Genomic DNA, 16,390 nt, shown 5'->3' on the forward strand with positions numbered 1-16,390 from the left:
TCATTGCCTGGCACTTGTGTGACACGAATGTAACTTATCACATATCAGCCCAAGCCTGGATGTTGTCCAGGTCTTGCTGCATGTGGGTATGAATTGCTTCATTATCTGAGGAGTTAGTTGCGAACTGAACACTGTGCATTCATCAAATATCCCTACTTCTGACCTTATGAAAAGTCATTGAAGAAGCAGCTGAAGATGGTTGGACCGAGGACACTACCCTGAAGAACTGCTACAGCGATGTCCTGGAGCTGAGATGATTGACCTCCAACAACCATTTTCAGTATGACTCCAGCCAGTGCGGCGTTTTCCATGTGATTCCCATTGACTTCAATTTTATTAGGGCTCCCTGCTCTTCTTCGAAATAGTACCACGGAATCTTTTATGTTCACATGGGAGAGCAGACAGGGCCTCGATTTAACGTCTCATCTGAAAGATGGCACCGCCGACAATGCAGCATTCTCTCAGTACAGCACTGGTGTGTCAGCCTAGATTTCGTGCTCAAGTTCCTGGAGTGGGACTTGACCTCTGACTCACAGGTGACAGTGCTACCCACCAAACCTTCTTCTCTTCTTTGGCCTCCTTAACTCGAGAGACAATGGATAAGCGCCTGGAGGTGGTCAGTGGTTTGTGAGGCAGCACCTGGAGTGGCTATAAAGGCCAATTCTAGAGTGACAGGCTCTTCCACAGGTGCTGCAGAGAAATTTGTTTGTCGGGGCTGTTACACAGTTGGCTCTCCCCTTGCGCCTCTGTCTTTTTTCCTGCCAACTACTAAGTCTCTTCGACTCGCCACACTTCAGCCCCGTCTTTATGGCTGCCTGCCAGCCACAGCTGATTAATCAAGGCTTCATTCTGTGCTGGAAAATTCTGTGTTTGGTAAATGCTCCTCAGAAAGAACCCAGCAAGCCAGCGGTCACAGAGTGTGAAACCTGCTGTTTTGAGGCTGCAATCAAAGTGAATTGTTAAGTTAAGGCCTGGTATGTTTACTGTGTAAACGTGTTACTTGTTCTACACAATACACTTTGTTTACTTTCACTTTGATCAGCCCAGTTAATGGCCAGGTCACTTGACTGCACTAACATAGTCACAAGATTAAAATCACACCACATTGTACTGATGCAACAGGGCATCCCATCAGATAACCCTACCTAAACCGAGCCAGTGGCACACCTCTAACCAAAGGCACACATGATACACAAGATGCATTCCATTCAGATCAGGAGGTTCACTTAAACTGTGCAAGGCATGGCACCTTGGCATAGACTCTTCCTTTCATTTCACTGATTCCCCACCCCCTCCCAGCTACATTCCCACTTTCTTGAGGGTCCCAACTCACCCAACAATCCAACCGGCCCTCAGACCTCCCTAGTGCCTTACATAAGCTGCCACCCTTTATGCAAACCCTAGATAATTAACCTGTTGTCCACATACGCACAGTTTCTCCAAAGTGTCACCAGACACACATTAGGAGCAGGCGCATTGCGACTTTTTGCATTGCCTGTCCCAGGGCAACTGAGGGTATTTTATAGACCCCATCAACATCTAAACTGTACGCAGCTATTTTTCAGATCAAAGCAGGCACTTAGTGGGTTGCCGGGTGTCACTACTCCACTGCATTTACCCATCTGTAATTTAGTGAGGTACTGAAGCAGTGCTGTCCTGTTGGAGGTGCCGTTTTTCGAATGAGACCTTAAAATGAGTCTGCTCTCTCAGGTGAATGTAAAAGATCCCAGGGCACCATGTGGAAGAAAATCAAGGGAGTTCTCACAAGTGTCCTGGGCAAATATTTATCCCTCGGCCAACACCAAAAAACAGGTCATCTGGTCATTATCACATTGCTGTGTGCAAATTGGCTGCTGTGCTTCCTATATTACAATAGTGACTACCAAAATAGTACTACATTGGCTGTAAAGCACTTGAGGTTGTGAAAGACACATATAAATGCAAGTCTTTCTTATAGCTCTTTTACTCAAGTCTCAGTCCTGTTACAGGGCTGAGGGAAGCAGTACTGGAACTGATGAGCAGTCGGCAGGAAAGCTTCTCTTACCTGGATTGACGTCAATCCGATCCTCCTAAATGAACAGTCACATTAAACAGTTCCCCCACAGCAATTCATGACACTATGCTCTATACCCAGTCCAACTACAGGCAACTTGTAACACACTGGTCACTATGGAGATCCAAATCTGGTTGGATATATTCCTGGAGGTTTCACCACGTGATCTCCTGCCACCAATTGCCCTGCCCCCACATTCCCGCCATTGGTCACCCCAAACCTCCAACCTCAGTGCACCACCTTCCAATAGCCAATTGGAAAATGAACTGACTCTTCATTACCTAATTGGATGATTCTTGACCATCAGTCTAACAGCCTATCTGCCCCGTCTCCAATACTTTTATAACTAATGAGCAAAATCGTTCAAAGCAATTAATTTAATGCCCTGATGATTTTTTTTTATGCTGGGGTGCTGCTCGCCGCAGTGTCTTGGAGATTGATCTTCAATTCCTGGAGAGTTGGCAACCCCCATCGTCACTAGAACACTTTTTTCTTTGCAGGAGTAAGTGTGGTGCAACAACCCCTTCCCCTACACAACCGACAGGAAGAATGACTGGCACAGCTTACTGGCACCGGAAGAAACCAAACCATCAGTTAATGAAGGCAGTGACACACCCACAGAGATCCAGCAAAAGCAGAATCGATGGTCAGTATTCTATCAGCAGTTGCTTGGCATTGCCGATCAACTCTAACAAACATAAAATGCTCACTCACTTTCAGAAAATGCCGGTTATGCAGCTATCGACTAGCTGTGGTGCAGTGGGGGCTCGGAGAGCGGACCTTTAAAAATACTGTGACAGCTGCGAGTACCTAAAGGGGCGGCGTGATCCTATTGGAAGCCTCTCGGGCAAGCTCGCTTCTTGGAAGTGTCTCCGTTGAAATCGGTCGGTGCAAAGTAAAACCGACTGCAAAGGGGATGAGCCATGTCCTCAAAAGTGGGAAAGGATAGGCAGTGAAAGAACAGTAGAGGCCAAGAGGTTGGGATTATCTAAGATTTAATTTCTGTGATCAGGAATGTGCTGCCTGAAAGGGTGGTGGAAGCACATTCAATATCAACTTTCAAAAAGGCGAATTGGATAAAAACTCGACGGGGAGAAATTTGCAATGCTCCGGGCAAGAGCAGCCGATTGAGGCTAATTCAGTAGCTCTTCAAAGAGCCAGCACAGGCACGATGGGTCGAATGTCCTCCATTTGTGCTGCAAGATTGTATGATATACCCTGTTGAGAGAGATAGTCCTGTAGAAAAGACTTACAATAGTCTTACCCAGTCTGGTGACTTATGTCATCTTATGTGTGAAGAGGCCCAGTGGGTGGGAGACTCAACACACTCAATCTCTAATGCACTAGAGTCCTGTTAAAGGGGAGATTAATTTCAGTGTTCAGGAAAAAATAATTTCACAGTCAGTCTAGCAACAGGAAGCCGTGAGTTAAATGGGATCACTTCTTGATGCAGTCAGTGTTCCCATTCAGAGGGTCCAGCTCAGGCCATATTAAGACAGACAGAGAACGAGGCAGATTTAGAGACAGACACAGAATGAGAGATAAAGAGAATAAATAAATATGCCCCGTCCACCAATTAAACGTCGAGGCCACACGATAGTGGAAGTAATCGGTCTCCGTAAAGAAAATTTCCGAAGCTAGATCCCTGGGTTTTGCCCGAGTCCTGCCCTCTCTCCAGGTTTAGATTTAGCATCAGATCATTCCCCCATTCCACCCTCCTTATAGCATGTTTAACACAGGAAAATGTGCCAAAGCACATCATAGGAGCATCAGCAAACAAAATTCGACACCGAGCCACATAAAGGGATATCAGGGCGGTTGAGCAAAAGCCTGGTCAAAGAGGTAGGAGCACTTTAAAGGAAGAGAGAGGTTTAGGGAGGAAATTCCAGAGCTTAGGGCCCAGGGATTGAAGGCACGGCTGTCAACAGCAGAGCAAAGAAAATCAGGGGCACGCAAGGGGCCAGAATTGGAGCAGCACAGGAATCTCAGGGGGTTGTAGGGTTGGAGAAGTTTGAACGTTAAAACTGAGGCGTAGCTGGACCGAGAACCAATGTAGGTCAACGAGCACTGGGATGATGGGCAAACGGGACTTGCTGTGGGTTAGTATATGGGTAGCAGAATTTTGGATGAGCTCAAGCTTAGGGGTTGAAAAGTGGGAGGTCAGCCAAGAGAGCATTGGAATCATCAAGCCTGGAAGTAAGAAAGCCATCGATGAGGGTTACAATACAATGGTGAGACACTTGCTGCACAGGGCCTGAACTGTGGTATTTCTTGGTATCTCTACATGTCCCCAGTTAGACATTATATTGGTGGTGGGCTGCATATCCCCATAGCGCTCAATTCCAAGCAGCGTTGACAGAGTACTTGGATTTTCAGGAGATGCATGTCAATAGCCTGATGACAACTTGCCTGCTTCTACAGCACAGCATTGGACTTTCAGAAAGATTGTTCATCACTAGTGTATTGGGCTGACAACCCTCCAGGATTGATCTGGGGTCTCCAGGAATTAAAGATTAAACTCTAGGACACTGTCACAAGCAAACCCAGAGAGAATCATCACGGGAACATTATTGTGTTTTTATTTTCATTTTCTTTAAACATTTTTGGTTCTAAAAATATTGGAAATGGGAAACAAGGCTATTTGACTGGGTGGGGTTACTTGGAGTTGTTGGTTGGGATAAAACCTCAGGAATATATCCCGCCAGAGTTAGAAGGTGGGAGGGCGAGGGGCCCAGATGCGTGCGTTTTGGTTCCCAGGCTCCCTATTTTCAAGGCATTTCTTTCCATCCCCTTCTTCCCTGGATTCAAATCAAGCAAGGAAGCTGCTGCCTGATCGTTCAAAAATCCCATACTGGAGTAACTTAACTCAACCTCCGATTCGTTCTCCCTACTGGGAAGCTCAATGCTTCCAGGTACCAAGGCAGAGAAGAACAGAGACCCAATATTTAACAGAAACTCTCAGGGGAAGACACACGTCCCACAGCAATAAGGCAACTTCATTCTTCTCAATAAATGAACTTTCTGAAATGGAGTCTGTTTTTATCCAGAATTCTGATTCTTGCCCACTCCCAAGAAACCCAACTCTAGTACAACAGCATTGTATTACTGTATCCAATGTGACTGAGCTTAATGTTTTTGTAAGGAAATACGATAAGACTCTATACAATGGACAATGGGGCATTTATAATTGTGCCAACAGGACTTCATTCTCTGGGCACGCAAAAGAAAATAAAGATTTGCATTTATATAGAGCCTTTCACAAACTCAGGATGTCCCAAAGCGTTTTACAGCCAATGAATAACTTTTTTGAGGTTACTGCTGTATCGTACGAAAGGCAGCGTGTGCTACCCCTGAGTTTATGGCTGACACCTGATTACTCAAGGCAATAAAGTTCAATCACCTCATGAGATTTGGTAACAATAGTTTAATAAAATTTAAATTAATGCTCTTTGTTAAAAAGTGGCATTGAAATTTCCAGAATGACGTTATTGGTTCTGACTCAGTAGCAAGCACACCGGAGGTAACTCAAGACTTTGAATTTATTCAGTCCCAGGTTGGTTCAACTACACCAACAATTCTTCATCAAGTCAACAGATACAACTGGGTTGAGAATGGGCTCGGGTTGAGCTCTGCGGCTGATATTGACAACTCGTCTCCTTGTTTTAAGAACTTTATCTTCTATGGGACAGAGATTAAACAAAGAAATGATTTGTATTTATATAGTGCTTTTCATGATCACCGGATGTCTCAAAAGCATTTTACAGCCAATTAAGCACTTTTGAAGTGTAGTCACTGTTGTATTATAGGAAATACGGCAGCCAATTTGTGCACAGCAAGCTCCCACAAACAGCATCGTGATAATGACCAGGTATTGTTTTAGTGATGTTGATTGAGGAATAAATATTGGCCAGGACAGGACCACTGGGGAGAACTCCCCGGCTCTTCGTTGAAATAATGCCATTGGATCTTTTACATCCACCCTAGCAGGCAGTTGGGGCCTCGGTTTAACATCTCATCTGAAAGACGGCACCTCCGACAGTGTAGCACTCCCTCAGTACTGCAGTGGAGTGTCAGCCTCGTTATTTGTGTTCGAGTCCTGGAGCGGGAGTTAAATTAGATGGGCAGCTCTCATGTAATGTTCTTCGGGAGATGGTTTAACAACAACAACTTCCATTTATATAGCAACTTTAATGTGGTAAGGTGCCCCAAGGCCATTAATAAAATTTCATACTGCCACATACAGTGATACTGGAACTGGTGACCAAAGAATTTTAAGGGGTGTTTTAAAGGAGGGGAGAGAGGTGGAGAGGTTTAGAGAGGGAACCATCAGCTATGATATCACGTGGTAATGATACTTTTAATACAATAATCAAGCCCCCTTTGCCCTGTGTGTCTTTACTATTCTATGGTTTCACCACTGATCATCGCAGTAGTGTTTAGATTAGAGATACAGCACTGAAACAGGCCCTTCGGCCCACCGAGTCTGTGCCGAACATCAACCACCCATTTATACTAATCCTACATTCCTACCAAACATCCCCACCTGTCCCTATATTTCCCTACCACCTACCTGTCTTCTTTGGGCCTCCTTATCTCGAGAGACAATGGATACGCGCCTGGAGGTGGTCAGTGGTTTGTGAAGCAGCGCCTGGAGTGTCTATAAAGGCCAATTCTGGAGTGACAGGCTCTTCCACAGGTGCTGCAGAGAAATTTGTTTGTCGGGGCTGTTGCACAGTTGGCTCTCCCCTTGCGCCTCTGTCTTTTTTCCTGCCAACTAATAAGTCTCTTCGGCTCGCCACAATTTAGCCCTGTCTTTATGGCTGCCCGCCTACCTACCTGTACTAGTGACAATTTATAATGGCCAATTTACTTATCAACCTGCAAGTCTTTTGGCTTGTGGGAGGAAACCGGAGCACCCGGAGAAAACCCACGCAGACACAGGGAGAACTTGCAAACTCCACACAGGCAGTACCCGGAATCGAACACGGGTCCCTGGAACTGTGAGGCTGCGGTGCTAACCACTGCGCCACTGTTTTGGTTCAGAGACTTCAAAGCAGTCAGTTCTCTGCTTTCAAAGAGCAAAACCTGCCTGAAATCTCCCAGTGTCTCCTCTTGGTTCGTTTCCCAACTCAAGGCACTGTTGCTACTGGCTTCTACTAATCCAACTGATACATACATTGCCCCAAAACTCCTTGCTCAACAGTTCCAATCAAGAAAACCAGGTCCTTACATTAAATAGAGCTTTTTAACATTCATCTATTTGCTATTGGACTGAACACAGGAAGTACATGTCTTGTTTTACTTTGGTCCTAAGGAAATGGTTTAGTGTAAGAATGCAAGAAATAGGAGCAGGAGTAGGTCATAAGGCCCTTCAAGCCTGCCCTGCCATTCAATAAGATCTGATCTTCAACCTCAACTCCACTTGCCCGCCCTATCCCTACATCCATCAATTTGCTTAGTGTCTGAAATTCTATCAATCTCAGTCCTGAATATACTCAATGCTTGAGCATCCACAACTCTCTGGGGTAGAGAAATCCAAATATTCACAACCCTCTGATTGAAGAAATTTCTCCTTATCTCAGTCCTAACTGTGATGGTGTTAAGCACAGTGTCCACAACACTGAAGCACATGGAAAGGTTACAGAACCAAAATGCCACCTCAATACAGCCAATTGGTTGACTTGGCACCTGATAATGCTTGGGATTTACATCCAATCAGGAGGCACTTCTTAAGATTTTGTGATGTGCCTCCCTTGGTAACTGCATTGATAATGCCACCATTCAGTACAGATCTATACTGACCAGGAAAGGTCTTGGTTCCACTCCTTGCTCTGTGCTGAGTTGAATCATTTCAGTCAGGGCTAACGTCATGTAACTCCAATTAGTTCCACTATCCCCAGGCTAGGGAGTGGATACACATCATCCAAGATCCCTGCCCTGACAGCTATCCACTTTTATCTTTGTGGTTAATGAAACTAAGCTGGTGCCTTTAAAACACAACAGGCTGAATTTATTGATGAAATTTTAAAAGTAAAACATTTCAAAACTACTTTGTAAAATTTACATCTGGCTTAACATTTGCACAAAGCTGCACATACATTACATGTAAATGACACACCATTTTAAAAGAGATGACACATAGGGAGGGAAGAGGGGGTGGGGGGGAGGTGGGCGTTCCAATCTCAGTCGATGCCTCTGAAGGCAGAATTGTATTTATCCACAGGTAGGGAGCAGGGTGGAAGGGAGACGAAAATTGGAAACCTCTTACCCCTTCAGTCCGCGCCTACAAGCTTTTCAAACCCACCTTGCCACTGCCATCTCTGTACTGTGGCTCAGTGGGTAGCACTCTTGCCTCTGAGTCAGAAGGTTGTGGGTTCAAGTCCTGCTTGAGCATAAAACCAAGGCTGACACTCCCAGTGCGGTACTGAGGGCTGACACTCCCAGTGCGGTACTAAGGGGGTGCTGCACTGTCGGAGGTGTCGTATTTCAAACTAGACATTAAAGTGAGGCCCTGCCTGCCCTCTTGTGGTCTTCAAAATAGAGCCAAGGCCCTATTTTGAAGGTGGGGGAGGGGGTTCCACCAAAACATCTGGTCATTATCACATTGCTGTTTGTGGGATCTTGCTGTGTGCAAATTGGCTGCCGCGTTTCCTACATTACGACACTTCAAAAGTACTTCATTGGCTGTGAAGTGCTTTGGGACATCCTGAGGTTGTGAAAGGTGCTATAGAAATGCAAGTTGTTCTCTTTTTTTTAAGTCCCCTCATTCTCTGCTTGAACCAGATACTCCACCTTGGCCCTTCAGCGAGCTTTCACAGATGCCACGTCTACCAGAGCTTCTGGGATCAGACGCACAACCTGTCATTCCCGTCGCAGAACAGCATGTGACGCCACGGGGCGTAATGGGGGAGGAGCAGGTAAGGTATGGAAACCGCACCCAATAATTACCACCAGGTAGCTCATTCATTACCCATTCATGAGAGGAAAGGACACATTTCACGATATATTGCTTTCAATGTAGGAAATATCCCAAGGCAATGGGTGCAGCAGGGACGAGAGCAAGGAGAGAGAGCAGGAGTTAGTTAATTGGAGTGGTCATAGGGAGGGAGGAGGCTTGTAAATCCCAGGCCTGCCAGCTGCAACTTCTACTACTGATGAAGCAAAGGAGGAGAGGGATACACAGTGGGCCCACTGTCCACGGGCAGACTGAGAGAACTGGGATACGGAGGATGCATGAGAGGCTTTTGTAAATGAGGATGGAGAACTATTAGGACAGTGTGGCGGAGATCTGGGAAGCTGATGGAAGACAACAAGGCCAGGGTGATCAGTGAGTGGGTCTAGGGTAGAGATCTGGGGCGAGCTGCAGATTATATGGAGAGTGTTAGAGATGACAGAAGGTGTAGTAAACAGGAGAGGGAGTGGCAGGGAGTGCTGAGGATGTACAAGAAGGGGATACATTCTGTCATCATCGGGGGAGGGATCACTTTGCAGCCGGACTTTGGTCTGTCGTTTTCTTGGAACAGCTGTGTGATCCCAGCATTTTCTGGTTGTATTCCCTGCGTCTACAAGTTACCCCCACCCCTTCCTTTCCTCCTCCCCGTCTCACATCTTTTGGTCCTTTTAATTGCCTCACTGAAATGATTTCTGTGCATCATCCACCAAAATTCACCTTGCAGCTTTTGAAAAAACCCACCGACTCACTCTTCTCCCTCATCCTCTATGTTCCCCCTTCTTCTTCTACCCCTCTCCTCCTCCTTTCTCTTTTTCCCCTCCCCTCCCCTCCCCTCCCTCCTCCTCACTGCTTTCTTCAGTTTATTAAGGACATCACTTATTCCTCAGAATCCAGTACTCTCCTTACACGGCACTGACTGATAACACTGCGAATTTCCAGCTTTTTCTGCTTTTATTTCCAATCGATTTTTAAAAACTTTTCTTATTAAAAAAAATTCTCCAAAATAAGCTGTACAGCTCTGGGGGGGGGGGGGGGAAAGTGACAAAACTTGTCAGCTGACCAGTGCTCACTGTGTCCCGAAGTGGAAAGAACTGATGAACCCAGCCTGGTCTTGCCGGGGCGAACACAGGGTTTTATAGTTAAATGAAAACTGCAATCTGCTGTTACACTGAAGGCGAGGCCGTTCTCCAGACTAACAGCTGCTGATAACAACACTGACATTTTCAAATGTTTCTTAAACGTCGCAGCTTTAATTTTCATTTGGAAAAAAAAAACACAGCACAACGAAGAAGGGTTTCACATTAATCAGTCAGGGAGCTTAGTACGTGTCTTTTTTAAATCAAAATTTTTTAATAAAGTATGTAATTTTAAAAGGATAAACAACACTGAAACTAACAGTATGTTAGTGAAACGAATCCAACACTTGCAGATACAAGATTGCATTTACAATCCATTACATAACAAGGAATAGATTAAGCAAATATTGAAACTTTAGCTATTTGAAAGTATTTGTCCCCTTGATAAATGCTGGCTTGCAATTTTAGATTAAAATGAAATTGTTTCCAGCGCCTGCGGAAGATATTATGAGGGCAGAACTTTTTTGTAAAGAGTCGTTCTTAACATATTTAAGGATCCTGGTAGAGTAATAAAACCTCCCCGCTTTCCTACCTTGCTCTCTCTCTCTCTCTCTCTGCTCGCTGAGAGCTGCTGCTTCTGTTCTTGCCACCCGGATCTGCACACAGTGGATGGAAGGTGTGACTGGCTTTACAGCAGACAGCAGCAATCAACCCGCCACATCATCCACCCAAAAATACACACGCCAGCCACCTACAAATCGAAACAGGAGCACAGTTTCACGAGGGGAGGGTGCAGTGCCTGCTAAATTACAATATGGGATTACAAATGAACAGACAATGTGGGTCTGTCCTCAGCTCTTTAAAGCTGTGGAATTCCCTCCCTCAGCTGCATCTCCACCTCCCCTTAAGATTGCTCCTTAAAACCTACCTCTTTGACCATGCTTTTGATCACCTGCCCCGAACATCCCCTTATGTGCTTCAGTATCGAACGCTGATGATAACATTCAGAGCCATTACAGCGCAGAAGGAGGCCATTCAGCCCATCGTGTGCGCACCGGGCTCTCCGAAAGAGCATTTCGTTCAGTTCCATTTCCCCATCTTCTCCCCGCAACCCTGCACATTCCGCCTTTTCATATAACTGTCTAATTCCCTGCTTCAATTGAACCTGCCTCCACCACGTTCTCAGGCAGCGCATTCCAGGCCTCAACCACTCTCCGTGTGAAAAAGCTTTTCCTCCTTGTAACATTCGATTTGAGTTAAAGGTGCTATATAAATGCAAGTTGTTGTTGGAGCACAGCTGCCTTGTAAATCCTGGTACAGTAATTCCCCACAGTGATCAGCCATCTACACTCCCTATTGAAACAAAACACCTCCTTCATCACCCTTCATAAAAATGAACAGTAGCAGCAAGAAATGAAAAGGATCGTAAATGGAATTATGTTTTTCTGTAACCAATTTCAAGGGACTCCTGTTGGTTGGATCCTTTCTGTTCTGCAGATACTTGGGAAAGGTTGCCCTGGTTACCTGGGGGACCAGGCATAGTGTTAGCTATTTGCAATGCAAATCAGCCTCAGCTCTGTACAGAAAGGATATCATTTCTGCTCAGTCTAGCTCCATGTAATCTTGAGTTATACTGACAACTGTGCCACATTCTCCAGTCGAGGGGGTGTTTACAGGGATGGCTACGTCCTCAAACTCTGGGTGCATTGCAGAGCAGTAGGTGGCTCTCAGCTGATATTAAAGATGATCTTTATAAAGTTACCAGACTGTCCATTCATCATCAGTCAGACCTCGCCGAAACTCAATTTTTAATTTGCTCCGGATTTAAATTCCCGTGGGGTAATTTCACCTGGGTTTTCCTACACTTGGAATTGTACACTGTCTTCCTGAACAGTCACATTCCCGACAGACGACCTGTTCCCATGTGAGCCTAGCAGTCAGGAATTCCTGCCAATGCAAATGAATCAGCTCCATCATTGGGTCCATCACTGAGTTTTCTTGTGACACAGTAATAGCTGAGACAAGAAAGGTGAGTGATGCCATTTACACACTATTTTCCCCTCCTTCCCTCCAGCACCCTCTCCCTCCCTCCGACTGTGAACCTCCAGTCTCTCTGAGATGCTCCTCCAGCTTCAGATAGCTTGATATTCCACATTCTGCACGATCGGAGGCACCACCTTTCGGATGAGACACTAAACTGAGGCCCTGTCTGCCTTCTCGGGTGGACGCAAAGCATCCCAGGGCCACTATTTCGAAGACGAGCAGGGGAGTTCTCCCTGGTGTTCTGGGCCAATATTTATCCCTCAACCAACACCCAGTCATTATCGCATTGCTGTTTTTGAGAGCTTGCTGTGTGCAAATTGGCTCCAGTGTTTCCTGCATTATCACACTAGCTACACTTTTAAAGTATTTCAAGCGTTTTAGGGCATCCTGAAATCATGAAAGCCGCTATATAAATGCAAGTTTCAAAAAGAAGCTGGGCAGACAGAATTTAATACTGACAAGTGTGAGCTGATGCATTTTGGCAGAAGGAATAGGGAAAGACAATATATACTTAATGGCACAGGAACAGAGGAACCTGGGGGTGCACGTGCATCGATCTTTGCAGACGGAAGGATATATTGAGAGTGGTTAGTAAAGTATATGGGATCGGGGACTTCATAAACAGATGCATTGAGTACAAAAGCAGGCAGGTTATGCTGAACATTTACAAAGCTCTGGTTAGGTCTCAACTGGAGTATTGTGTCCAGTTCTGGTCACCACACCTCAAGAAGGATGTGAGGATCCTGGAGAGGGTGAAGAGGGGATTTACCAGAATGATTCCTTGGATGGGGGATTTTAGTTACAAGATTAGGGTGGGAAAGCTGGGGTTGTTCTCCTTACAACAAAGGAGATTGAGATGAGATTTAATAGAAATGTATAAGATTACGGCAGGTTTATATAAATTAGACAAGGAAAAACTGTTCCCATTAACTGATGATACAAGGACTAGGGGGACACAGATTGAGGGTTTTGGGGAAGAGATGCAGGGGGGGATGTGAGGAAGAACTTTTTTACTCAGCGAGTGGTAATGACCTGGAACTTGCTGCCCACGAGGGTGGTGGAAGCGGAGACAATGAATAACTTCAAAAGGGAGCTGGACGGCCACTTGAAGGAAATAGATTTGCAGGGCTACGGGGATCGAGCGGGGGAGTGGGACTAGCTAGATAGAGCTGTGGAGAGCCGGCATGGACTCGATGGGCTGAATGGCCTCCTACTGAGCTGTAAATGAATCTATGACGCTACAGACTAGAAAAGGAATAATTTTCAAGGTTATGGAGAAAGAGTTGGGGGGAGTGCAGACTAATTGGACAGCTCTTTCAAAGAGCTGGCATGAGCATGATGGGACGAATGGCCTCCTATGCTGTAAGATTCTACGTTTTTTTTTTAAAAGCAGCTTTTAAAACGTAAGATTTTTTCCTTCAGAAAGAGAAAGGTTCCCATGTTCCTAAATATAACGTGTAAGTAAATTATTATTTCCTGAGTGCTGCTCAGAATCCAGCATTGTTGCTGGAATGTGTGTGTGGTAAAGGAAGCTGCTGTGTAAAGCAATGGCACCACCTGCTGAGGAAAATATGAACCAGCTGGACCCTAACTTTAGATGGTCCCCTTTGCCTTATACCATTGCCTTATAACTGCAAATTTCAAAAAAATTCTTTTATGTGATATGAGCATCACTGGCAAGACCAGCATGTGTTGCCCATCCCAAATTATCCTCGAGAAGATGGTGGTTTGCTATTGTATCTGGTGTCGGAAAACCCACAGTGCTGTTCAGAAAGGAGTTCTAGGCATTTGACCCAGCAACAGTGAAGGTACAGCTATACAGATCCAAGTCAGGATGATGTGTGGCTTAGATGGGAACTTGCAGGTGGTGGTGTTCCCATGCTTCTGCAACCCTTGTCCTTCTAGGTGGTAGAGGTCACAGGTTTGGAAGGTGCCGTCAAAGGAAGCTTGGAGAGTTGCTGCAGTACATCTTGTAGATACATAGAAACATAGAAAATAGGAGCAGGAGTAGGCCATTTGGCCCTTCGAGCCTGCTCCACCATTCATTATCATGGCTGATCATCCAACTTAGTAGCCTGTTCCAGCTTTCACCCCATACCCTTTGATCCCTTTAGATCCAAGAGCTATATCTAATTCCTTCTTGAAAACATACAATGTTTTGGCCTCAACTGCTTTCTCTGGTAGCGAATTCCACAGGCTCACCACTCTCTGGGTGGAGAAATTTCTCCAATTTCTCTACTATTTTTCTACTAATACTGATTTCTTTCAGTTCCTCTCTCTCACTAAGCCCTGTAATCCCCAAAATTTCTGGTATGATATTTGTGTCCTCCTTTACGACGACAGAACCAAAGTATGCATTTAGTTGGTCAGCCATTTTTAAATTCCCCATAATAAATTCCCGTGTTTCTGACTGTAAGGGACCTACATTTGTCTTCACCAATCTTTTTCTCTTCATATGCCTATAGAAACTTTTACAGTCAGTTTTTATGTTCCCCATAAGCTTGCTCTCGTACTCTATTTTCCCCTTAATTGATCCCTTGGTCCTCCTTTGCTGAATTCTAAACTGCTCCCAATCCTCAGGTCTGTTGTTTTTCCTGGCAAATTTATATGTCTCTTCCTTGGATCTAATGCTATCTCTAATTTCCCTTGTAAGCCATGGTTTGGCTACCTTTCCCATTTTACTTTTGCACCAGACAGGGATAAACAATTGTTGCAGATCATCCATGCGCTCTTTAAATGTTTGCCATTGTCTATCCACCGTCATCCCGTTAAGTAACGTTTCCCAATCAGTAATGGCCAACTCGCCCTCATACCTTCGTAGTTTCCTTTACTAAGATTCAGGACCCTTGTCTCAGAATCAACTACGTCACTCTCCATCTTGATGAAGAATTCTATCATATTATGGTTGCTCGTCCCCAAGGGGTGTCGCACCACTAGATTGTCAATTATTCCTCTCTCATTACACAATAGATGGTACACACTGCTGTCACTGTGCGCTAGTGGTGGAGGGAGTGAATGTTGAAGGTGGTGGATGGGATGCCAATCAAGCGGGCTGCTTTGTCCTGGATGGTGTCGAGCTTCGAGTGTTGTTGGAGCTGCACCCATCCAGGCAAGTGGAGAGTATTCCATCACACTCCTGACTTGTGCCATGTTGATGGTGGACAGGCTTTGGGGAGACAGGAGGTGAGTTACTCACTGCAGAATTCCCAGCCCCTGACCTGCTCTTGTAGCCACAGCATTTATGTGGCTAGTCCAGTTCAGTTTCTGGTCAATGGTAATTCCCAGAATGTTGATAGCGGGGGATTCAGCAATGGTAATGCTGTGGAATGTCAAGAGGAGATGGTTAGATTCTCTCTTGTTAGAGATGGTCATTGCCTGACACTTGTGTGGCATAAATGTTTCTTGTCTCTTATCAATCCAAGAATGGATGTTGTCAAGGTCTTGCTGCATGGTACTGATCATTGTGCAATCATCAGTGAACATCCCCACTTCTGACCTTATGTTGGAGGGAAGGTGTGATGAAGCAGCTGAAGATGGTTGGACCTAGGATACCACCCTGAGAATCTCCTGCAGTGATGTCCTGGGGCTGAGATGTTTGGCCTCCAACAATCACAACCATCTTCCTTTGTGCTAGTTATGACTCCAACCAGTGGAGAGTTTTCCTCTCGATTCCCATTGACTTCAATTTTGCCAGGTCTCCTTGATGCCGCACTCGGTCGAATGCTGCTTTGATGTCAAGGGCAGTCACTCTCACCTCACTGACCTGTTACTGTAGACATACTGCTCACTGTATAGCATCAGAAAAGACCAAGTTCTCACCTATGTGGGAGAAGGCATGCATAGAACATAAAAACCAACACAGACCAGTTGGGCCAATGACCCTGTTCCCTGTGCTGTGGACCCGTGTAGAGCACAGACTGAGTCCGGTGGAGGACATGGGAAGCATGCGGTGGGATGGAGTTATAATGAAGAGGGAGGTTTACCCACTCCTTTCCCCCTCTGAACTGGCCAACTGCAATTATAAATTATAGTCAGCAAGCATGCCCATCTCGAACCAGTAGGGTCCTCTTTAAATGTGCAGGTTGGGCACTGATTCCATTTGAGAAACGTTCCTCTGAAGCGCCTGAGGACATTAGTTTTTTTTTATTCATTCGTGGGATGTGGGCGTCGCTGGCTAGGTCAGCATTTATTGCCCATCCCTAATTGCCCTTGAACTGAGTGGCTTGCTAGGCCACTTAAGATTCAACCACATTGCTGTGGGTCTGG

General features: G+C 45.5%; 1 protein-coding gene across 3 annotated transcripts in view; it reads right to left on the bottom strand.

The window, feature by feature from the left end:
• The window catches only part of rab3da (RAB3D, member RAS oncogene family, a), a 49,347-nt gene extending 38,484 nt beyond the window's left edge, over positions 1–10,863 (bottom strand). The window contains exon 1 of one of the 3 annotated variants that reach the window (XM_068021185.1): positions 10,674–10,854. The gene's annotated coding sequence lies outside the window, so the exon portion shown is untranslated. Of the gene's footprint in view, positions 1–10,673 lie in introns of all 3 variants that reach the window. The other 2 variants (XM_068021183.1, XM_068021184.1) reach the window with 2 other exon arrangements.
• Between the last annotated feature and the right edge of the window lie 5,527 nt (positions 10,864–16,390).

Source organism: Heterodontus francisci, chromosome 43 (assembly GCF_036365525.1).
Source record: "Heterodontus francisci isolate sHetFra1 chromosome 43, sHetFra1.hap1, whole genome shotgun sequence".
NCBI lineage: Eukaryota > Metazoa > Chordata > Chondrichthyes > Heterodontiformes > Heterodontidae > Heterodontus > Heterodontus francisci.